At 46.7% G+C, this 24,543-nt stretch overlaps 1 long non-coding RNA gene across 1 annotated transcript in view; it reads left to right on the plus strand.

Moving 5' to 3' along the window:
* The first annotated feature begins 9,534 nt into the window (after positions 1–9,534).
* The window catches only part of LOC138296006 (uncharacterized), an 85,174-nt gene continuing 70,165 nt past the window's right edge, over positions 9,535–24,543 (plus strand). The window contains exons 1-2 of the long non-coding RNA XR_011203727.1: positions 9,535–9,959; positions 11,553–11,802. This is a non-coding gene — a long non-coding RNA (uncharacterized lncRNA). The remainder of the gene's footprint in view (positions 9,960–11,552; positions 11,803–24,543) is intronic.

Below are 24,543 nucleotides of genomic sequence, written 5' to 3' on the forward strand. Positions count from 1 at the left end.
GCCTGTTGCAAGTTCACAGTTGGGGTTGGGATCCAGTTGGGGAGGGTAAGAGGGTAACTATTAGTTTGTGCACTACCGGTCTGCTCACAACACTGGACAAACGCCCGGCAGTGTGGGGCCCGCCCGCGGGGGTGACGGGGGCGGTGGGGACCCAATGGAGCTTCCCGGGTCCCGGGGAGCAAGACATACATTTACAAATTGAATATGGCCCAATCCACAACCCATAGCACATACAAATATGACATAATCACCTGGAACGTCAGGGGGCTGGGGACTCCGGGCAAGAGGGCCAGGGTGCACACACGACTCAAACGCCATGGCACACATATTGCAATCCTACAAGAGACTCACTTGCGGGACCCAGACCTGCAGGATCTACGTAGTAAATGGGTAGGTCAGATTGTGGGCACATCCTATTCATCCTTCGCGAGGGGGGTACTCATATGGATAGCAGGAAGTGTCCCCTTCACTCAAACATCGCACAAGATAGATCATGAGGGCAGGTATGTGGTGGTGGAGGGTAAGCTGGACGGCAAACAATTGTCAATTATAGGGGTATACGCTCCCAACAGCGCACTGCCTGAGTTCCTGAGCACACTCACTCCAGCGTTATTAACGAACCCCGAAGCACCCGCCATATGGGGAGGAGACTTTAATTGCACGCCAGATCCAGCATTGGACAGGTCAAATTCCCCCACACATTCAATAGTCATTAGACACCTCAGCCGCCCATTATCGACATGGGCTAGTAACATGAGCCTTCATGACATATGGCGCATGAAACACCCACGACACAGGGAGTATTCATTTTACTCAGCACCACATAAGGTACACACTAGGATAGACTTGATGTGGGGCACTCAGGAGATCTGCACAGGGATCAGCGGAACAGAATATCTAGCCAAGACACTATCAGATCACTCACCGCTTAATATAGCCTTGGACTGGGGCAGGAAGCGCCAGGCTATTCCAACATGGAGGCTACAAGCGGAAGCATTACATGACCCTGCATTCACAGACTCACTGAGAACAGCGCTAAAACAGTACTGGGAACTAAACACCGGCACCACAAAATCAAGAGCAATGGAGTGGGACGCACACAAAGTGGTGATCCGTGGACATTGTATTTCCACTACATGGGGGGTGATGCGCACACTTCACGCAGAGGTTAGCAAGCTGGAGAAGAAACTAAGAGTACTAGAAAACGCGGTTCCTCGCAATGAAACGCCATACACGGCTCTGAAGGAAACGCGCGCGGAACATGCAAAGGCTGATGCCACATTACGCCTCCACGACCACAAACACCACGTGGCTAGGCTACAGTCAGAAGGCGACAGATCTGGTAGGCTGCTCGCGTGGCTGCTGCGGGAGGACCGGCGGTGCCCTCCAATAGGGGCAATAGGAACAGGCGCAGGCGCAATAGCTACTACGCAGGTCAATATAAATGATGCGTTTAGGGAATATTATACACAATTATACACCAAAAGCACATCAAGCACCATCCAACAGCTTGTGTCCTTTCTAGCAGACTCTCCTCTGCCCCAACTAATGCACGTCGACAGAGAGACACTAGAAGCCCCCATCACATTAGGGGAACTTAATAAGGCCCTCGAACAACTACCTAGGAATAAAGCCCCAGGTACAGACGGCCTGCCATCAAAATACTACTCCACTTTTGTGACACACCTTAACACACATCTCCTAAAAACGTTCGAAGAAGCAGGGATCAACGGTATCCTGCCCCCCTCAATGAGAGAGGCAATGATAGTGGTCCTTCCAAAGCAGGGGAGCGACCCCACTGACGTCAGGTCTTACAGACCTCTCTCACTATTGAACCTAGACTGTAAGATACTTGGCAAAATCCTGGCTAATAGACTAGCTCCCTACATGCATATCCTGGTACATGATGACCAGAATGGATTCATCCCGAAACGTAACACCTTCCTAAATATCCGGAGGCTGCTCAGTGTGATGGGAGATACCTTCCCGACCGCACTCGAGGAAGTGGTGATATCGCTGGACATAGAAAAAGCATTTGATACATTAGAATGGGACTTCCTGTTCGCCACCATGCAGTTATTGGGTATTGGTCCAAAATTCATAAACTGGGTACGTATTCTGTACACTGCCCCACAGGCTAGGGTGAAGACGGGAGGAGTAATATCAGAAACCTTTCCGATTAGCAGGGGAACAAGACAGGGCTGCCCCCTCTCCCCCCTCCTGTTTGCTTTAGCGATGGAACCACTAGCTGTACGCGTCCGGGCCAAAAAAGAAGAATGGGGGGTGTCAAGGAACGGTACTCTCCACTCCATATCATTATACGCAGGTGATGCCTTGATATACATACGCAGAGTGGAGGATTCGCTGGCCCCAGTGATGTCGCTACTATCCGAGTTCGGAAGGGTATCTGGTCTAATAGTTAACTGGGGGAAATCCTGTATATTCCCACTAACCAGCTGGCCCCCTGCGAGGCAAGAGAGCGCCCCATCAGGCCACCTAAAATGGTGCTTCGACACATTTAAATACCTAGGGATCAACGTCTACCACAAGGCGGAAGATCTAAGGGATGGAAATCTGGGGAAAGCGGTGTCCTCTGTTAAGAGCTCAATACGCTTCTGGAATAAACTACCACTCTCACCACTGGGTAAAGTAGCTATAGCAAACATGCTGATATTACCTAGACTGTTGTATTATTTCGCGGCCCTGCCAATCAATATCCCCAAAAGCTTTTTCGTTGGCTTGAACTCCATCCTACTACAGCTGGTGTGGGGTGAGGGCAGAAGGCGGATTGCACTTACCACGCTGCATCATCCGGTAGCAATGGGTGGACTGGGCGCCCCAAACTTTGAGCTCTATTCTGCGGCCGCACAGCTGTAGTGGATCTTAAATTGGCTCCATAGACCCAGCTCGGCAGAAACCATATGGCTGCAATCCCGACTCCAGGGCGCTCCCATACTAGTGTGGTTGCTGGACAAGTAGACTAAAAGCACATGCACAAATCCATTGATGATAGTGGCACACACATATTGGAAGAAGTATATCCAAAAGGGAATTAAAAGGCTACCCTACTCACCACTCCTCCCATTGGATTGGCTCCCCGGGTGGGTGGAAGCCGGCTCATATTCACCTACAACTTGGGCAGACGCGGGTATAAGCACAGTAGGAGACTGTTTCGAGGAAGGGAAATTAATGACTTTCGAAGCTATACAGGCCCTCACAGAGATCAATCCGGGGCAATTCCTGGCATACCACGCGATATGCCATGCAATCAGGAAAACGTGGGCATCTGGCGACGCAGAGCCTGATATCTCAGTCACCCTGCACCACATGCTGAACTGGGACCCCCAAGGAAAAGCAGTCTCAAACCTTTATAAACTTCTGAACAGACCCCCGGAAGACAACCTGCAGAAAGCTAGGGAGAGGTGGAATACCGTATTGCCCACTCCGACCTCAGAGACAGAATGGCCAAAAGCTCTGTGCCACACACGCGAGGTCTCAAGAAACCCCAGATTCAGATACACACAGTTCAATTATCTACATCAGACATATCTGGCGCCGGCCAGGATTAAGCGTATGTTCCCCGGATCGGACCCAGCCTGTCCCAGATGCAAAATACCAGCAGCACAGTTCTATCATATCACATGGTCTGGGAGTGCCCGCGGTTGGGGGGGGGTTGGGGGGGAGTGGTCACAGCCTTAGCGGAAATCACGGGGCTCAACCTGGACACGAATCCCAAATCCTGTCTACTCGGACTAAGGACCAGGACGAAAAGAAATAAACACTTGCACAGATTTGTGGATCTAGCGTATGTAATGTACAAAAGACTGATAGTAATGAACTGGAAGGCTCGCAACACACCTGACTTAAAAGTCTGGCTCGCCCTCACGTTACGCTGGGCTTGCGCTGAGCATCAGGTATTAACAAATTTAGCTCGTAGGGGACTGCGACAGGCGGGCTGCGAGACCTGGGGCGTCTTAGTGTCCAGGCTAGAAGCCAAAAACGATGAAAGACCCCCCTGAATCGCAGACGGCTGCACCCACGTGGAAGGCTGTGGGCCCACCCCCCGGCAGAAAGTCATCACCACATCTGGGGAAGCATATATATCCATCATTAATGCCTCGCCAACTTGGATAACACAGCAGCCCCCCCTCCCAATGCATGCATGCCACAGCACTAAGAAGCCTGCACACTCAACCAATAGTCACCAGCGCTACGCTCCACTGTGCCATTCCCCTCCCCCTTGCCCCCCCTCCCCCCTCCCTACGCTCTTCTGACCCCCCCGCCCTCGCCCGCGTGGCGATGCGGGCCCCTGTCACCAGTGGCAACAGAACCACATTGCAATTGAACGCCTCGTCCTATGCGGTGGCAACTTCGGAAGTGTTGGGCAGAATAAACATACCGGGTAGTGCACACAAGTTCTTAGGAGTTTTGTTATATATATCGTTCTTAATACGGGAAAACCAGACGGCAATCTGTAACCAATGACAAATCGTTATTAATGTCTGTATATGCAAGAAATGTATGGCTTTTGTTTTGAAAAATCAATAAAAATATATAAAAAAAAAAAAAAATAGATAAGTCTTCCTGCAGAGAGAGGACCAAGGGTCCATAGGTGAGTAATACAGTATATGTCAGGCCAGGCATCATTTGAAATAATCACGCAGTGTACGTCTGGGTGTAATACATAAACCAAGCCAAATAACCCAGTCAGAGTGCAATGAGCCTAATATGAACAGAGTTGGTTGCCACATTAATCATGAATAAACAGAGTGGTGAAATAAGTCAGTCTTCAGCATCAGTGCTGACATCAGAAGCAGAATCATCATCGTTGTTAAATGGATCAAGTAGTTGTCCCCATACCAATATCTATTCTGCTGCCACACCATCTGTACACATCAGTTGCATATGCTGTTCCTCTACTGCTTTCCTCCCCATGAGGTCTCTAAGCCAGTGGTCAACTTGCGGCCTCCTGGAGCCTGACTACTTTATGGCCACTACATGTTTGGCCAATAAAAGGGCAAGCTGTGCAAGTCTATATGGAATCTTCCACCCTCTAGGCTTGACTGCCACTCCTAACAGACATGCCATCAGGGTTAGAGCAATCTCCAACCCAGTGACCTCCACAATCCTGGGGACCACCTCCCTCCAGAACTGTTGCACCCCTTCACATAATAACCAACTGAAATGTAGGAAAGAGGCATCCTCCTCACTGCAGAGCTTACATTTGTCTCCCCTGGAGGGATCTAACATGTTCAGTTTGCAAGGAGTCACATAGGTGTGGTGCAGAAAACTGAAATGCAACACCTTAAACCTATTATTGCTGGGGACGGTATGCCCCAACTCCAATGCTCAAACCCAATCAGTATCAGCTATCGGGCCCTCCAGTTCAGGCTCACAGGCGCAATGTGCCATACAGGATTTTTGCGACATATCCCCCCTGAGTGCCTTATTAAACAGAGTTAACAGGTGCCGCCCTTCTCCCCAGCAAATCAGACCCCCCCAATAAATCCAATGCCCATGGAGCAGTAGGAAGTGACACCACACCTCCCTTGCAACACTTTACAGTTTGGCATAGTGTTGAAAATTACCTGGGCCTATTTCAAACATATCCTGAGCATGTTGGAACGCGATGAAAAGCTCCCCAGGATACACATTACCTGCCACCAAACAGCCCCCCACTCTCCATTGCTCCACGGTCATATTATCCTCAATAGACTGGAACGGGACGAAAATCCAAAATCGCAATTCCCTGTCAAACAGGGCCCGACGGAGCACCTCCTTCAACACCTGCTCCCATAGAGCCGCAGTAGTTAAGACCAAATACAGGACTGGATATTTCAAGCGACCCCGCCTTCATCAAAAGTTGAGATACCATGTCTGCCCCAAGCATGCCCTGCAAGAGCCGCCTATTCCACGTGCCAGTCTCAGTCAGCTACCTCGTGGCATGCTGCAGAGGCTCTGCATAGCAGTCTAGCTTAACATCCAGGATAGCCAATTCCCCATCCTCCAAATCCCTTTGGAGTGTGGTTAATGCCACCCTACTATGGCACCCAGCCCATATCAAGGAGACTAACAGATTTTTCAGTCTAAAAAACAGCTGAGGGATCAATGGAAACAATGAGTTCTGAACCAAGTACAAACAACGTGGGAGGAACACCATCTTGGCAACCGCAGCCCCACCCATCACTGAATGGGGCAGTCTGTTCCAAAACAAAACAGAGAGTTCAAAGCCAGACACCACCCTATTCACATTGAGGAACCAGTGACCCAGATACCTAAGCATCCGAATCTCTCCAGCTCCCAACAAAGGCCAACTTCTGGCAGCTGGTCCACTGACCGACCACAGAGTCCTCCCAAAGGAAATAGAAGTGATTTGTGGTCATTCACCTTGGGTCCTGAAACCCTCCCATATTCTGTCAACAGATGCATCAGCAAGGGTACTGACTCATCTGGCGACCTGAGGTATACCAACTCATTGTCTGCAAAAAGGGAGAAGACATGGGGAGATTCTCCTATCCAAAGTCCCCAACAATCCATTTCTCGACGGAGCAACAAAGCCAAGGGCGCAATTGCTAAATCTAATACGAGCTGCGACATAGGACACCCCTGCCTGGTCCGCCTACCTACCACCCAGGTCTCAGACAAACCACCACCCACTTGAACACAAACAGAGGGGTCAGTATACAAAAGCCGCACCCAAGTGCAAAATTTTGATCTAAACCTCATACCTTGTAGCATGCCCATCAGATAACCCCATTCCACTGTATCAAAGTCCTTTTCCAGGTCCAGAGATACCAACGCCATCTCTTGTGTTGCTCCCATTATCTCATGCAACACATGTGCTAAACATGAAACATCAGAGGTTGTGCTGCGCGCTGGCATAAAGCAGCATTGGTCCTCGTGGACCAGGGCACGGATGACCCTGTGCAACCTAGTGGCCAGGATTTTACATAAAATCTTGACATCAGAATTAAGCATAGTGAGTGGCCTATACGAAGAGGGGTTCAACAGGCTGCCCCAAAGTTTTAACATAAGGCAAATAATAACCTGAAGCACAGTTTCCAGTAATATACCCCTCTACCAGCCTCAGAAAAACCTCAAATAGTTTCTCCCGAAGTACAACAGAGTATGCTTGAAAAACGTGGTGGGATTTTGAGCCTTGGACTTGTTCAGGGCCTTTATAGTGACCTCTAACCCTCCAAAAACATATCCTTTTCCAGTTCCTACAAATATTCAGGTTCCAGTGGAGGGAGCTCCACTCTCTTAATAAAGCCATTCAATGCCCCATCAGGGACCACAGGGCCGGCCTAATAAACAGTGCCTAAGGTATCCACCTGCCCAGCCAGGATGTCTTGCCAACTTGTGAGCAGCACTCCTGCAGCGTTCCTAAGATGCAATATGGGAGGAGACTTCACCTCCCATCAGAGTTTGATTTAGCTCCCTCCCTATGTAACCTCTGACAATAGGCCTTAAGTGTCAACTTAGCAAGCATCTCCCAACTCCTGCCGACCTCTCAATGCAACCATAGATGTTCCCTGTGTGACTCAACATTGAGTGCCTCCATTATTTGCACATCTGCCAGCAAGCAATGTTTCTGTAACTCCAAACACAAGAGCAGTGGTCACTTCTCCAAATACTCTTGCATCTAAAGTCCCAATTGTACTGAACTCACCTGGGAGGATAACATTTGTATGGTGTGTGTAGTACAGGGACTCACATGACTGCTAAGGGCAGGAGGTACTGTTACTGTTACTCCACTCAGCCAGCCCTGTGATTACTGCTTCAAATTCGCTTGTTAGTTAACTCCCAATTGAAGTGGACTCAGCTGGGAGGATAACATTTGTATAGTGTGTGTAGTACAGGCACTGACATGACTGTTAAGGCCAGGATGCACTGTTTCTGTTACTACACTCAGCCAGCCCTGTGTCCTCCGCTACAAATACCCTTGTTGGTCAACTCCCAATCGAAGTGGACTCACCTGGGAGGATAACATTTGTACAGTGTGTGCAGTCCAGGGACTGACATGACTATAACTCCCAGCAAGTAGTGTTTCTGTAACTCCAAACACCAGAACAGTACTCTCTTGCTCCAATACATATGTTAATGAACTCCCAAGTGGAGTGTGCTCACTAGGGGAGAACATTGGTCGAGAGCGTGTGGTAGAGTGAGTGACATGGCTGCCACTCACAGCAGGCCCTGTATTTGTGACTATATACACCAACACAGTGTTCTCTTCTCCAAGTACCACTGTTTGTCAATTCCCAAATGGAGCTTACTCATTTGGGGGATTAACATTTGTCAAGCATTAGAGAGTAGTGAGAGTGACAAGACTGCAACTCACAGTGGGTACTGTTACTGCAACTCCAAACACCAGACCAGTGTTCTTCCCTCAAAAGACCCGTGTGTCTTAACTCTCAATTGAAGTGTACTCACCTGGGAGGATACCATTTGTACAGTGTGTGTAGTACAGGGAGTTACATGACTGCAACTCATAGGAGGCTCTCTTACTGTCACTTCAACCACCAGTCCAGTGTCCTCTTCTCCAAAGAATCTTGTTTGGGAAATCATAAAAGAAGTGTACTCACCTAGAGGGATGACATTTCTTAAGTATATGAAGTATAAGGAGTGGCATGACTGCTAAGGTCAGGGGTTCTGTCTCTCCAACTCAAAACACAAGCTCAATTTACACCTGTCCAAATATCCTTATTCGTTAACTGACAATGGAAGTTTACTCTTCTGGGAGTGTCACATTTATCTAGTGTTGGGAGCTAGTTTGAGTGACCTGAATGGACAGCCCAATGAGCTCTATGTTGCTAATCCAATACCAGCCCAGTGTACACTTGCCCCAATGCATCTGTCAGTTAACTCTCAAAGGAAGTTTACTCACCTCGCAGGATCACATTTGTCTAGTGTCGGGAACTAAGGGAGTGACCTGAATGCTACTCCCAGGAGACTCTGTTCAAGTGACTCCAAATAGCAGAACAGTAGTCACTAGTCCAAAATTCCTAGCCTGGTCACTCTCAAATCATGTTTGCTCACCTGGGAGGGACCAAGATACAGATCATGACCAGCTCTGAGATGTGGCTGGCCACTTAGCTCAATCTTAAACTGCTAAGCCAAGCTGAAACTATTGAGGACAGGAAGGACAGCTTACACAGTGTGCAACATAAATTATGAACAAGGCCTTAAGATGCATCACCAGAATGGAATTGGCTGCAGACACATTCACAATGCACTGATCACATGATGATTCCTATCACATATACAACCAACGTCTGGGAAGGCCTGCATAAAGTTCAACTTGGCCTCAACGTGGGCAAAGCCACATCCTGCCCAGCCACTGTTTTACATGCCCTGCTGGCAAGATGTAAATCTCTGGCCATCCTCCCAAGTGGTAAAGAACTGCTAAGTTCAGCAACTGTTTAACTGAAATTGAATTGCCATGTTTCACAAATGTCAGCTCAATACCATACAAGGGTACCTTTCATAAACGGATAACCTGCAAATCAGCTAAGTATAAAGGCTTTGCAAAATGTCACTGTAAGCTTTTGGAGGTAGATGTCACAATACCACCAGTAACATTGTATCTTTCACATCAACAGGTCAAGCTGCCACAGGCCACACAGAGACTGCCTCTATACCCCTCGATTAAACCCTCAGTGATGATGACACTCCTGGACATCTAGACGTGGATGACGATTGTGCCCCATCTGGGCAATCTGGTCTGACCCTTACAATGAGTCTCAGTGTGCCCATATCAGGACCTCCCAGCCCGGTTGCCTCGACCTCACAGGCAGCCATTCGTCCCCCCAACCTGTGTACCTAGGACAATGACAACGATCCTGTGCCCACAGTTCAGGATCCTGAGAACAACACCTCGGACAAATAGGAGTTGGAGAGGCTGATGACTGAGGTTCTTTCCCTGTATGGACAGCTCTATGGTGCACCCAGAGGAGCAGGTAAGTGCCTCAAGTGCATAGTTTTCTCTGCACTTCATCATCTTTTCCCTCCTCGCAGGCTAGAATGTGCCCATGTGTGGCAGATCGAATACTCATGTGCCTGTAGGTGCAGTCTTTGTGACATCAATGGGAGAGTCAATGTGTATAGATTGGTGGTCAGTGCCACATGGTGAGTTCATTCACATTGTGGTATGTGTCTTTAATGTATTTCCTGATCCACCTTGTGTTGGGTGCACATAACTAGGTGAAGGCACATTACAGCCATCCACTGTCATCTCTTTCCTCATGAATGTTGTATATGTGAGACAACATGTATGAGCATGACAGCATGAGCTGAGTGTGCATCTTGTATGTGTCAGCTGTGAGTAATGTGTATGTTGCCACAGAGATGTCTTCACACATCTGCCCTAGCTAGACTGTTGTTTATAAGGCATGTCATCACTCTCTTTGCCCTCCAGGTTGCCACACACCACATGCCAATTTGTTGTTGGCTACATGATGAACTGCCATGCATGGAAGTGTTTGGAATGGAGTGTCTGCTCAGCCAGCAGAGACCAGAACCTGTCACATATATCCCTCAGCATGTGTCCTTGTCTAGGATGGGGTGGAGTCACTATGGCTATGCAACCGTGGCACTGTGCCCACTCCCTGTACCCCAGCAAATCCTGTCATGTGGTGAATAAGAGGCTCTGGTGTTAAACCCTTCCCAAATTGCCTCTTTCCTTTGATCAGATTGGGAATGGATACAGGGGTAGGTTACTGATCTGTGACAGATGTGCACTTAGCATCATTGTCAATGTGTGTCTCTGACTCCTGACAGGTCCCTTACTCCCACAGCCCTGTTGTCACCTTCATGCAGGTCATATTTCTCCTGTGCAGGCTGATTGCATAACTGACATTTCCACAGTGCAGACAGTGTTTTGATTCCTGGGAGACCATGATATGTTACTCAGTAGCTTGGTCACATAGCAGAAACTGGTCAATCCATGCCTTTGTTGGATGCCATCTCTGTAAGATGGACACACGTCCAAAAGCATGTCCTGTGGCACAGATACATTCCACTGAACCCCACCCCCTGAAGTGGCATGAGCCTGCATTTGTTATAGCAAATGTCCATACATGGACAGGGTAGACACTTTGCCAGTCTCTTCATTGTTACCCATGTATGAGGTTTGACTTTGTACTCTGCAAGTAGCCTATAAGGACTGTATGCAGAGAGTCATTCTCACAGAGTGTGAATGTGTTGGTCCATTTATGCCTAAGGAGTCTACCTTTCAGAAGCCACAGAGTTGTGATATGTCTCTTAGTGGCTCACATCTCAGTCAGGTTGCTAGAGCATGTCCCATAAGATGTCAGTAAGCCTGCCTAGTCATTGTTGGGCCTGAGCAGGGTGGTGGGTTGGTCTGTAGATTGGGAAATGTCCGTCTGTAGTCATGTCCCTGTACTTATTGGCTTGTATGTGTGACACTTGGGGAGTATTGACAAAATGGAAACATGTAGGTTGATGTAACTGACAGGTATGTGGCGTGGCTGAACCATTTGTGATGAAACTTGCAATCATGATTTCTTGATTTGTCTTTTGCATCTGTGCAGGTCAACGCCCATCAAATGAAAGGGATATGGAGAACCATTGCCAAAATGGTGCGGGCCCTGGCGGTCCAGAGCCCACGGAGCACCCACTGCAAAAAGGTGGGAGGACCTGAGATGTAGAGACACCTCGGGCTGTCCCCCTAACATGCGAAAGGTGCCTGTCACACCAGGACCCTCCTAATGGCCCACATTCTGGCAGTGGTATGTCCAGAGCTTGATGGGCATTTGTGGGCAGCACAGCAGCCAGAAGGGGGTGAGTACATAGCATTTTCCTGCCTGTGCCATTGACAAATTATTGAGTGATGCTCTGACTGCTCCCACTGACAATTAGGGATGAGCGATGTGTCACAGAGTAGAGGAGAGATTTTTTGTGTTGACGTGTCATGTTCTTTATACTGATGTGCCTTGCCTATTGGACCAGGGACCACGGAGAAAACTGGATGGAATCCTCACACCACTTGCTCTGAAAAGACCACATATGGCTGCGCACAGTTATCAATCATATACTGTTTATTGTTACAGTGTGTGTATTTTCTATGCAGCAGACTACTACTCCTCAGTGTTCCAGGCCACAGGCAAGTAAGTGATGGATCACGGTCCTCAGCCATGTGTATGTGTAAATGTGGATGTTGGCATCTGCCACCCAGATGCTTGTTTTCTCAGTGTATGATGGTTGCTGGTGCCTCACTGCAGTCTGTAATGTGAAGGTGTCCAACATACATGTGACAGGCCTTACTATGTTCTTTGTGCACAGCAAAAGATCACCACTTTCCCTTGGTAAGTGGGGAATGTCAATTGACATGAATTATATGTCATCACTGTTGCCAACATTCATTGTGCCTACGAATCAACATGTGTCCCTTTCTCTTTAGAAAACATTTGTGAGCTGCAGTTTCATGCATGGTCTACCTATGTTAATGGGATGATGTCTGTATTCCCTCACATATATGTCCCTGGCAACCTGTGTGTGGAATATGTCAAGTACAATGGCATACATTTCATGTTGTGCCACATACAGGAGGGTGTCACCGTTGTTTATTGGCTAACACATTACCTAAAGTGTCATGGCATGTCATTTGGCATGTACAACTGCAGAAGCAATGAGGGACATGACAGGTAGGCTTAGTGTTTTTAGCCACAATGTGAATATCTAAGACCCTGATGTGGCATCAGGTGGAAAAATGCACTGCACATGTGTAAAGGTTACGGTATGTGCCCTGACTGTTAAAATGCATCATGGAGTGACTTGACTTTTATACACATGTGTTTGGGTCCAGGCATTCATCCACAGACAGACATCTGGGTTTGCATAACCGAGATGGGGATGGTGCTGTTGCTTCCCATTGGACAACATGTTCCGGGCCTTCTACAAGTCCTTGTAACTTCTGTGTCCCTCTAACATGCAAAGGACTAATGGCTTCTACTGTTGCACTCAGAGTATGTCATTGTAAGGGGTGCCAGACATTAGTGGTGTATTCCTGGCTCTTGCTGACTCATTGTGTGGTGTATTTTGGGGACATATGTCCCTGACATATTGAATATGATGTCTACAGTGTTCATTTCCATGCCACTTGTGTGGCCTATCTGTATGACATTGATACTACCTCCTTGACTCTATTGGGACAAATATCACTTGGTGAAGTGTATATTGTTAAGATTTTTTCCAGTGTGACATGGTTATTTGCATCTCACCTTTTCCAGGCTATTATTTTTGCTGAATTTTGGAGCATCATTTCTTATTTTTGGATCATTATGTATGGGGCAAATAGATGTGTGCATGAGCTCATGTGAGATCTGTGGGAATGGACTTTGCATTGGCCTACAATTGCATGCCAACAGGTGACTGTGGTCTGCTCCATGGGACAGAACTTTGAGGGTGATGGGGCCTCCTAGTTCTTAAATGGCTATTGTAATTGTACAACTTCAGTCATGCAATTGTAGTTGTGTGAGATCCAGATTTTCCTGTGGGCAGCTGATGATAAATCAGATGGCATGCATGCATATGGTATGGCACATTTATCGGCCACTTAGCCAGAGTGTATTGCTGGGGCCTACTTGACATTATGGTAATGTCTGCTAATCAGAGCTGTTCTTCAAGTGTGATCATGGACATGCAATGGCCCTATTCCTCTTTGTCTTGGCAGCATCAGCACAGGCAAGTGGAGGAGACAGGACAGAGCCAAGTAGGGAAGCATCTGGCCACAGGATCTCGAATCAAGACACCACAGACACATAGGGACCCAGTGCACCAGAGGGCGAAGAGAGTGAAAACAAGAGAGATTGGATCTACATCCTGAACATCATCGGATTCCTCCTCCAGTGGCCTCTCCCTGGTGGTGGTGGACCATCAAGGCATCCCCCGGTACCATCTTTGTTTGCCACCCACCATTCTATCACCACCACCCCTGTTGCTCCTCACCCAGTTGGCTGTGCCCACTCATCCAAGAGGGAGGGTGTCTCCTTCACTGCAGGCATCCCCGCCCCACCCCCTGTTAGCCCTGCTACCCTCAGTGAGGAGGCTATTGACCTCCTGAAAAGTATGTTTGTGGGTCAGTCAGTCATTGTGAATGCCATCAAGGGATTGGCAAGTCAGCTACATCAGACTAATGCATGCCTGGAAGACATTCATGGTGCAATGTCTAGCCTACAGAGGTCTTTTCAGTCTCTGGCCTCCTCACTGATGACAGTCAGTCACCCCCATCTTCCACCTCCCTCCAACTCCCTCTTCTCATTCCAAATCTTCCCTTCCCCTACCTACCCAAAACACACAGACAGATCTGCAGGCATCCACATTAATAGTCAAGAGGAGCACACACAAACACAAGCACCACATTGGCACACACGCAAACCACAGTCACCCACAGACACAGAAACACTTACAACTTCCCTGGACACCCTCTACTCCCAGCATTACATACACCACATCCAGCATACGCACAGGCAGCACACCAACAGTCAGTGACACAACCACTACACCCATCATACCCACAGACACCACCCCAGCAGACCCCCAGATATCCACCACAAGCACCACACCCGCAGACACCGTAACCACAGACACACAGACATTCACCACATTCAGCCAACCCGCAGTCACCACCCCAACAGCCACACACACATTGACCACTCCCACATCCCCAGCACTTCCCGTACCCCCAAGACATACAAACACACTCACTCACCTACCCAATAGACACCCACCACACACAAGCATACCTCCCAGAAGCACGCACCCATGACATAAACACCAACACAGCCTACAACCACCCCCTAAATCTCCAAATCCCAAACCTCTTCTGATGACCATCACTGTATCCCTAAATAAGTTTTTTTGTTTGACCTTAACCTTTTCCCTGTTCTCTTCACCCCCCACCTCACCTCCACAGCCATCCCTTCCACCTCCAATGCCTCCCCCCCAAGAAGAAGAACATTCCTTTGAGCCCTACCCCCCAAATAAACCCCCCCACAATCACCCTGGACAATCCCAGAGGTGCCTGCCTGCCTCCTAGATGCCCCTTCAAGTGGAGGTTCCCTGGCAGTTTAGGAGTCAAGTCTGAGCACAGTGATGTGCATGAACATTTGCTTATGGACTGGCCAATGACCTTGCACAGTTTCCATTTTCTTTGTTATTAAACCCAACCAGTTGGTTTTATTTGGGCATACATTTGTCCTGAAATTCCTTTTCTACCTTTATGTTGTTACTGAGTGACTTGTGTTGTGTGGATACGGTAATGTGTGTTTGAGCCTGCTTGCTGCTATATTTGCTGTTGTGTGCAGTATCTGACTTTGTGGGCAGTGCTGGTGTCCCCCAAGAGAAGGGGATATTTTGAGTGTATGGATGTGTGTGTGTAAATGCAATGGTGGTGTAATGGCATTGTATACTGTTTGTTGTGGTAGGTATTTCATTGTGTGTTGTCCATTGTGAGCATGTATGGTGTTCAATGTGTCCCCCTGATATGGCTTACGTATTCATCTGTTGTGTGTCAGCTTAAGTTTTGTTTGTGAGGACATGGCGATATGTTCCTGGCCTGTGTGGAATGTGAGTCTATGAGTTATTTTGGTAGATGTGATGTTTGTGTGTTGTTGGTGATGTGTGAGACAATTTTGTGTAGCCCTCAATATCCCTGTGCCTGAGATGTGTTTTGGGTAGTGTTGCAGTGAAGTGTGCGTGAGCTGCCCAAAGAGGGTGTAGTGTGACTGTGAATGTGTCTGTCTCGATGTATGTTTCAGACTGATTACGGGATGTGGCATATACCTGGTGCTCGTGGTGTGCCCCCGCATATCATGTGGACGATGGCACTACGATCTGTTTTTGAGGTTTCTGATACAGGTAGGTGTGGTACTTACGGTTGGTGGCATCCACGGTGACGTTTTGTGTACCTTCAAGGATCATCATCAGCGGCAGGACATGTGCGATGGGCTCCATGGCAACACCAGACAAGTGAGTCTGCCTGCAGGTGAGTCTCTCCCTTCATACTGTTCGTTTCCAACTTCTGAGGTGTGATGGTTGGACCGCCACAGTCACAATGGTGGTGTGCCACCTCGTAATATGTCTGACGAAATCACAGGCTCCACCAGCCTGCTGGTGCAGCCTCAAGACTGTGGCGGTCTTTGCAGCCTGGCGGTGCCGGCGGTACAATGGCAGCCTTTGCCATAGGCCCGCATGACTTGTATTACGGCAGTCCGACCGCCATCCTGACAGTGGTCAGACTGCCATCTCCACCATGGCGGTCAAGGGACCCCCAAACTCGTAATGAAGCTCTAAGTCACATGGGCTACACCTAAAGCCAAGAAAGTGCATCAACAGAAACTATAAAATGGAAATATACTAAATATTATTCAAACTACAAAGAATTGTTTTGTAAATAATGTAAAAGAGCACAACCACTCCCCAAAAAAGTGACAGAAATAGAAGTGAGATACATCTTACAAGATATAAGAGAGGCAAGCACTAGTTCTCAGGAACCCACAAGCAAAACACTTAAAGACATACTACCCAAAGTACTACCAAACATCCTTGAACACATAAAAGGCCAACTGCCATCTATCCCCATGTCTAATTACACTCACTGAAAAAAACATGAGCGATACCCCACCTGCACCTGGAATATACCAAGACATAGACATACCAGACCATTTAACAATTATGCATAATGAGGAACTCTTCCTTTTACATGACAATCAAATTATTGAAGACCCAATCCTAATCTTCTCCACTGCAAACAACCCAATGAAACATACCCAATGCCCAGCCTGGATGATGGATGGGATCTTTAAAATGTGTCCCAAACCATTTGATCAGATATACATATTGCATATAAAAAAACAATATCCCTTTTGTATACACTTTATTCCCAAATAAACAAAGCAGTACCTACTATGAACTCCTAAATTATATAAAACAACAAGCAGATAACTATGACCTCCAATAAATAATCATAGACTTTGAACAAGCCATGATCCAAACAATGCTAAAAATAGACCCCCAGGCAGCCATAAAAGGCTGTTACTATCTCTTTAATCAAAGTATATGATGGCATCTCCAATAATCTATACTAAGGGCCTCATTACGAGTTTGTCCCTGGACTGCCATAGTAGTGGTGTTGGTCCGACCACCGCAACTTTGGCAGTCTGACCACCGGATTACGAGTTTGGCAGTTGGACCACCAGAAGTCAGCCAGTAGACTGCTGGCACCGTCATAGTCAGTGAGGTAGGCACCGCAGTGGTCCTGACCGCAAAAGACAATTTTTGGAGATCCCGGCATTGGGACAATCATGGCCATTATGACCTGCAGGACCACCAAGCTGTCAATGGCGATCCCACTGCCATGGAAAGCTTGGCAGTCAGAGATAAAGGATCCAAAATGGGGGCCCCAGAAGATACGGCCACATGGAAGGTGAGGTGGGGCCAATGTGTCCCCCATAAAATTTGTAGTTCGGAGAGCATGTGTCCCATGCATGACGTGGTGCATGAGCACAGCCCACCCATTGTGCCGACAAATAGGGATGCATAGGCAGCAGCAGCTCCATAATACTGCCCCTGTCTCCCCCTACCAGTCACACCACCCCCATGGGTAACTCGTAATCCAGCGGTCTTGGGACTGCCGGTCTGGCGCCGTTCAAAAGATCATCATCATGGTGGTCCTGCGGTCCGGATGCCCAACTCGTAATGAGGTCCTAAGTGTAGAATATTCCAATAACAGTCAATTCACCTCCAAAGTGAAAACAAATTATAGCACTAGCTTACGTCCCTGTCATAGAAGTAGTCAACCACTATAACTTATTGATAGAAAGCCTTTTCTACCAACAAAATGAAGACAAACTTAGGGCCTGATTTCGATCTTGATGGTGTTTCTGCCAAGCCACGGTGGCGGCGGACCCGAGAAGACAGTCAAGTCGACGGTGTTCTGCCCGCCATTTCAAGATGTTACAGTTCTGCAAGCAGAGGACTGGCGATGGATTGCTGATGGAGGGAGACAGAGGCGGGACCCAATGGACTTCGTACAATGGTAGGGGCTATGGAACACAGGTAAGGGACACACACACATTATCCCTTAACCATTTGTGTCCCCCTGCGCTACACACTACATATCACAGACACACCATCATCTATTACAAGTCCAACACACACAACCTGTGCATGCCGAAAACACACATTGACATGCATCCATGACACAACACACACACCATTGGCACTGCACCCATACACAACACAACCACAGCAACCAACAGAAATATACACTCAGCTACACAAACAAACTCACATAAAAAGCACAACTACACACATCATGGCAACATCCGCCGCACAAGACTCACCTGAATGTGACACACACCAACACAACATACACAGTAACATCAATCGCACATGCAAGTGACACACATACAGACACAACCACATCACCCACTCCAGCTCCCTCTACCTCAAATAGCTAATCGAATTGCACACACATACATGTACTGACTCACACACATAACAAATAGCACAAACCGAGCAGTACAGGTCCCCTTGCAATGAGCACACTTGGACACCGTTATCAAGTGTGAGTGTACAGTCATTGTTGTGCCAGAATTCATTTGATAATAAATAATTACACCACAATGATGTGTGTATGTGTTGTGTATCAGTGTGCCCCCATCTGTGTCCTTTTGTGTTGTTAAAGTTGCCCTAAGTGGGAAGGGTATGCCCAGACGTGGGTCCCTTGCTCACTGTGCCACTGGAATCAAGCTAGCCTGGCTGATGAGGGGTGAAACCCCGAAACCGGTCCCAGGATGCTTGTTTCTGTTCCAGGGAGGACCTGGCCTGGCAGTTCGGCCTGGACTGTTCCCATGAGGAACAGGGTCAAGACTGATTTGCATATGGCTGGGTCCAAACTGGGGTGGCATGGTGAGCAAAAGAACGATGGATTAAACCCAGATCTGTGACTGGGGGTGAGTGTTTGCATTGTCAGCACTCCGTCCATCATCCTTTTGTGTTGTTAAAGTTGCCCTAAGTGGGAAGGGTATGCCCAGACGTGGGTCCCTTGCTCACTGTGCCACTGGAATCAAGCTAGCCTGGCTGATGAGGGGTGAAACCCCGAAACCGGTCCCAGGATGCTTGTTTCTGTTCCAGGGAGGACCTGGCCTGGCAGTTCGGCCTGGACTGTTCCCATGAGGAACAGGGTCAAGACTGATTTGCATATGGCTGGGTCCAAACTGGGGTGGCATGGTGAGCAAAAGAACGATGGATTAAACCCAGATCTGTGACTGGGGGTGAGTGTTTGCATTGTCAGCACTCCGTCCATCATCCTTTTGTGTTGTTAAAGTTGCCCTAAGTGGGAAGGGTATGCCCAGACGTGGGTCCCTTGCTCACTGTGCCACTGGAATCAAGCTAGCCTGGCTGATGAGGGGTGAAACCCCGAAACCGGTCCCAGGATGCTTGTTTCTGTTCCAGGGAGGACCTGGCCTGGCAGTTCGGCCTGGACTGTTCCCATGAGGAACAGGGTCAAGACTGATTTGCATATGGCTGGGTCCAAACTGGGGTGGCATGGTGAGCAAAAGAACGATGGATTAAACCCAGATCTGTGACTGGGGGTGAGTGTTTGCATTGTCAGCACTCCGTCCATCATCCTTTTGTGTTGTTAAAGTTGCCCTAAGTGGGAAGGGTATGCCCAGACGTGGGTCCCTTGCTCACTGTGCCACTGGAATCAAGCTAGCCTGGCTGATGAGGGGTGAAACCCCGAAACCGGTCCCAGGATGCTTGTTTCTGTTCCAGGGAGGACCTGGCCTGGCAGTTCGGCCTGGACTGTTCCCATGAGGAACAGGGTCAAGACTGATTTGCATATGGCTGGGTCCAAACTGGGGTGGCATGGTGAGCAAAAGAACGATGGATTAAACCCAGATCTGTGACTGGGGGTGAGTGTTTGCATTGTCAGCACTCCGTCCATCATCCTTTTGTGTTGTTAATGTGGCATCCCTACCTGCGATTGTGTTTTCTCAGTGGGACGGTGGCAGCAGTGAAGGCAGCTGTTGTCCAGTCATGTCCAGTTGTAGACAGGGGTGGAACGGGGAAAAAAGGAGAGTTTTCACCCCCTTTCCCTCCTCCACCAACTCAGAAGTAGAGGTCAGACCGCCATTTTTTGCTTGACTGTAAGGCCCATCCAAATCTGCACGGCGGGAAGGATGTCTGGGGTTACGCCGAAATCCACTTTTCCCTCTCCCACCATTGACCTGGGCGGTGTTTCTGAGCAAAGAACAGCAGTTCAAATGCAGGCTTTTGGTTATAGGACACCGTCACACACCGTCACAGTGGCGGATGGGTTTTCAGTCGAAAGGTTGACAGCAGGACCATTACCGCCATCATCTCAATCAAGCCGCAAGTCCCCTAATGGACTATTTCAAGAAGCTTGAGTTGGCAGACTACATTGGTCAAGACACAGATGCAAAGCCAAATTCAAGATACCATGGTGGAATGTCTATATCAGCACCCTGGCAAAGGAAGCAAAAACGAACAATGCAGTGGAAGAATGGCACAATGTCTTCCAATCCAAACTAGGCAGAACTCAACCTAATTTATATACATTTATCAAAGCATTACAAAAAAAAACAAAGCTACCAAGAACTGAGAAAAGAACAATCTGTTACCCAAATTGTCCCTAAACTTTGCAAACAAACTAAAAAAATGTACGACGTGCTACAACATAAAGTCAAAATCTTCATAAATAACAAAGTGCTAGACTACTTAGAAATAACAGCCAAATCTATCCCCTAAAATGCATATTAAACTACAAAATACTCTAACACAACAAACAAAAGAAATATTTTTAATAATACTATGAATGTTTTATTACATGAATGAAAATATTACATACACTCTAAAAATGAATCAAGACTAATATAATAAAAATATAAATATTAATAATCTAAACATATATAAAATGCACATACATAATCCAAACAATTCCACATAATATGCACATAACATGAACAATACAACATCACATTTTCCACCCACAACAAAAATAAAATAACATTTACTGTTTTGTAGCTGCAGATCTCTCGAAATTTCCACATAGCAAAAAAATTGAGAAACAAATAAAAAAAGCCCCCCAAAAAAGGACAAAAAATTAACAATCCAACTGAAATCCCTTGAAGCAATCCAAAGTCTGTACAGTCAGTAAAAAACCCTGATTTTTGTTTTTAAATGATAACTGCTCCAGGAAACCCACAAAAAGGAAATCTAAATAAAAAACAATTTGTTCATAACAAACCAAAACAGATTTCCTTTTAACATAAACTCGAACTTCCAATTGAAATTGTTCATAGACAAAAACCTCTAAACAAAATGTTAAACACTCGCCCGAATAATATATTACAGTCCAAAACATACACATACATAACATTTTGGGCCTGATAACGACCTTGGTGGATGGGATATTCCGTCACAAACATGACGGATATCCCGCCCACCGTTTTACAAGTTCGATAGGATATAATGGAACTTGTGACGGAGTATCCCATCTGCCACGGTCATAATCAGGTCCTTAATCATCAAAACATAAGTAACATCACATATATTAAAATGACATAATCACACATTAGTAATACAATTTAAAAAAAACGTGACAGGTGCAGGAGGCTGGCCCTCTATGTAGTGTGTAAAACTAGGCACACTGTGCAGGAGGTCCAGGCAACCACCTGTTAGTTTCCAGAGGTAAAAACTAGACCACCTAATGCTCTAACTTTTGAAGTAGCTTGGTTGAGCAGTTAGGCCAATCTTGGAGAAGTGCAATTTGCTGTACTCACAGTATCAATCATGCGACTCACACACTCAAAGGAATAATTCAAGACCAATTTACAAACATACTTCACATTTTTATATATTTTTTAAGACAAAGATTATCAAAATTGGTTAAGTACTTTTTTAGATTTGAATTTTTGAAGTTTTAGTAAATGGAGTCTTTCTGTGAGTAATTACGCACCCTAGGAATCAATATTCAGTCACTTTTAAAATTGCATATACAATTGCACAGTTATGTTACCAGGTTCCTCTTTTGCAGGTTGGTCGAGGTTGTTGGTGGCCACACTGCGCCAGCTGTAGAGGATCAGGCGGCTCATGGTTCCTGCGGGAGCAGTGCTGAAAAGTCTCTTGCAGCAGGTGCAGGGACACTCAGGGGGACCACTTGGGAAAGGGTGGTTCTTGCAAATTTAAAGGTGGTGCCTTGGGGTCCCCTTGGGGTGTCAAGGTCACAAAGGGTGTGGGACCCTGTGGGCACAGCTGGTTCCTCTTTGCAGAGCGCTGGATGGCCGGGTGTAAAGCGAGTTGGTGATCCAGGAGCTGTGCGCAACGGAGTTCTTTTGACCTGGAGGTGAGTCTCTTGGAGGGCAGCTTACAGGACAACGGGGGCACTCTGGCGAGCGGTCTGGGGAGTTCCTGAAGTCCCTCAACTGGAGCTTCTTCCTGAATCTTTTTCAGCTCTGGTGGAGCTGGTTTTCTGGGTGTCCAAGGTCCACTGACCAGTACCCAGGATATTGGTACGGTACTGCCACCAGGGGGTGCAGTGCCACCAAACTTAGCTTACTTTCAGGGTTTGTCCTGGCAGTTGTCAATGCTCTTCCATCCAGGAAGGGCTTTGTTTTACAAACCGGAGAGGCAGAGCTCTTCCCCAGGGTTTGCATGTTGGCTGTCTGGAGGTGGCAGCTGGATAGAACCAGTCAGCAACCATGCCAGGATAGTTAACTTTTGCAAGGGGCATCTCTAAGGTGACATTTGGATACATTTAAGGATAAATCCACTACTGGTACGAGTTTGGATTTATCATTCTGAGTTGTTAATCAGTGTCCAGCACATGTATTAAAATGGATACTGTATTCACTCATTATGTCCCAATTTGGCAAGGACACAAGGGGGGGCATATTGCTCATGCAGCTACACCCTTACATATAATATGAAGCACCCTGCCTTAGGGCTGGAAGGCCTGCCAGAGGGGTGTCTTACCCATAGCAAATGCGGTGCATGGTAGACAGGGCACAGAGGTAGTGTGCCCTGTTAAACTTGTGTTTTAGGTTTGCACCAGAACACTCAACCTGCAATGGTAGTGCTGGGTGCATCTGGATGCAGGGCCCTAGATGGTGGCACAATCAGTGCTGCTGCCCTCAGGGGCCTACCTATAGTTCCCCATGCCCTTGGCATATAGGGGCCCACTTACTAGGTACTTATAGTCTGGGTGTATCCAATTGTGCCAAAGCATCACCACAGATTTAGGGAAAGCGCTCTGGGAAAGGGGAAACTGGTTAGTAGGGGCCTCGGGCACTGCAATTTCTAGAACATATCAACATCAGGCAAAAAGTGGGGGGACAACCATGTCAAAAAGAGGCCCTCTCTCACAAAAGGACAACATAGTGCAAAACACTAACAAAAACCCATCTAAACATACCAGAAGCTCTTAAATAACACTAGGCCCAACTATTAAACATCCCTCCTAAATCTCCCTACCCTTGTAACCCTTAAAAAATAAACCCATAAAACCTACTTACTTGTTGTGATGAACAGTAGCACCTAACCATGACTTTACTCCTGGAAAAAGGACCCAAAATAACATCAATAAACTACAAATAGAAATCAATGGAAAATATAGTAAAAATTAAATGGTTAATAAATGTTATAAAAAAATGTACAAAGAAACTATTAAAAAGGTTAAACATCTGAACAATTTTGTAAAAAAATGCCCCAAAACTTGTAAAGTATAAATTAAGTGATGGTATAAAATATATATGATTGTTTAATATATACTAGTTATAAATAGGTTAAATGATGTTAAAAAATATATGTAACAAATGTTACAAAATATTTAAAAATTATATATGAATGTAAAATAACAAGTGTGTATGTAAAATATAGACATGTGTATAAAATCTGATTTATTTCTGTTTTTTTAGAATTAGGACAATGAATTATTTAATTTTAGTTCACTTTGACAGTGCTATTATAGTTGCTAAAATATATATTTGACAACGTAAAAATATACAATAAATTAAAATTATCAAAAAATAAAATGTAAAAAATATGTGTGACATCTTTTTTATTATCATACATTTTGGGAAGATCCTACACAATAAAGGGGTGACATTTGCTGTTCCCACTCCAATCTAAACCCACTGGGGGAAGGTGATGACATTTACAATTCTCACTCTAATCTAAACAAACTGGGGGAAGGCGTTGGACACTCAAGGGGTGACATTTTCTGTTCCCATTGCAATCTAAACAAATCTGAAGAAAGAGCTGGGCACTACAGGAATGACACTTACTATTCTCACTCCAATCTAAACCAACCCAGGGAAGGTGTTGGACACTAAAGGGGTGACATTTTCTATTCCCACTCCAATGTAAACCAATCCCACTCCAAATATAAACCAACTCAGGGAAGGTGTTGGACACTAAAGGGGTGACATTTACTATTCCCACTCCAATCTAAACAAACTGAGGGGATAGTATTGTACACTCAATGGGTGACATTTA

The sequence above is a fragment of the Pleurodeles waltl genome, chromosome 1_2 (genome assembly GCF_031143425.1).
Source record: "Pleurodeles waltl isolate 20211129_DDA chromosome 1_2, aPleWal1.hap1.20221129, whole genome shotgun sequence".
Taxonomy (NCBI): Eukaryota; Metazoa; Chordata; class Amphibia; order Caudata; family Salamandridae; genus Pleurodeles; species Pleurodeles waltl.